Source organism: Rhagoletis pomonella, unplaced genomic scaffold (genome assembly GCF_013731165.1).
Source record: "Rhagoletis pomonella isolate Grant_MI unplaced genomic scaffold, Rhpom_1.0 Rhpom_scaffold_00001, whole genome shotgun sequence".
In the NCBI taxonomy this organism is placed as follows: Eukaryota; Metazoa; Arthropoda; class Insecta; order Diptera; family Tephritidae; genus Rhagoletis; species Rhagoletis pomonella.
Genome location: NW_023458555.1, coordinates 112985952 through 112987678, shown reverse-complemented (window position 1 = coordinate 112987678; position 1727 = coordinate 112985952).

Below are 1727 nucleotides of genomic sequence, written 5' to 3'. Positions count from 1 at the left end.
GATGATCCTCAGCGGTGCAGCGGGTGGCTTATAATCGCTTCATGAAGGAGCGGTGGCTGAGACTCAACCAGTCGACGGCAAATTAGCGTGCCTGAAAGTCATGCAACCACGCCAGCCGGCTGGTTGAGTAGCTCTTGGTTTGGCTGGCCTTTCGGAGAGAAATTAGCGTGCCTGATAGGCATGCAACCAAGTCGACCGACTGGTTACGCCGAGCTTGGTTTGACCAGTCGGCGATAAATTAGCGTACCTGAAAGGCATGCAACCAAGTCAGCCAACTAGTCAAGTCAGCTGCTTACCTAGCATGACTGACCTGACTGCGCACTTGTTCAGCCTTTTATATTTGTTGCGCTGCGTGCTTGTTGAGAATTCATTGGGTGTTGAACGAAGTGGTTGGTGAGTGGTTCGGGCACGCTGTTGGTGTGCTGTTAGCAGAGCCCACATGATGCTGTGTGTATGTGTGGCGAAGTGTGTTTATATGGTGGAGTATGTAAGTTAGCACCAAATACGCAGAGGAATGCAGGTGATATGACATCTCACCTGAAGGCCATACTGCACGAGCAAATCAAAAATGCCGACCACGCGTCTACGCTCCCGTGGGAATGGAATGTTGGTACAGCGCAGCTTTAGAATTAAGGGTTAGAGCTAAATGATTGTAGTTTTAGGAATCAGTTTGTAAAATCATTTCGGAAATAAACGGAGCAAAGAGCTCCTCGAAAAAATTATTATTTGTTTGCTATTTTTGCAACTCAAAAACTTAAGTGGCACCAGAGCTAAATAGCTTAGCCGAGTCGGGTAAAGTAGTGCATTAAGGTGAAATTTAAAAGTAACTCTTAAAAAATTGCCGCTGAATATAAAAAACAAGCGCCGCGAAATAAAGATTACTTAAGCGAGTGCCGCTAAATATAAAAAAGCGCCGCGAAACAAAGTGACTTTAAAAAGTACCGCTAACCATAAGGAAACCGCCTCAAAAGGACAGTTGAATATCAGTAGGAGAACTGCCGAAAAATTCGAAACTAACTCTTTAAAGTACCGCTAGCCGTAAAAAAATGCGGTAAAAAAGACAGTTGGTTATTAATAGGGTGCTCCCTATAACTACAAGTAAGTGCCACCAATCATCGCGGGGGTGAAAAGGAAAATAAAAAATTCCTGGACGCCCATACACCGACGCCAGCTAAAACCAATCACCCATCTTCGGAAACGAGGCCCCTAAGTAAGCAACGTACGAAAAAGGAGATCTACCAGCTGGAGCAGCCGCCGAGTTATGTGGAAAATATTTATGTAAGTTCAAATTTATTAAAAGTTTTATATGAATGAAAAAAGGGCATATTAAAAATTTATAGCCATATATATTTGTCAATAACAAGGATATTTCATTATCCTAGAAAGAAACCCAAAATAACAAAAGTAAATTTGTGAAATTGTGAATTAGTGAATATAAGGAACAAATATTGATTGAAAAAAATCATTCTTAAAATTGAGAAAATTATATAAAAAGATATTAAAGCTAAATCAAGAAATTAAAAAAAATATTGCCAAAATTATTCCTAAGTTTGTGGAAGTTATAGAAATAAACCAAGAATGTTTTATATAAAAAAGGAGAACCAAATTAAATATATTTTACCTCTCGAAATTATTTAATTGAGTGAATAGTGCAATAACACTACAAAATTTTCATAATATAAAAGTTAATCTCTCGTGTCGCGAGAGATATAAAAAATTAAAGGTGC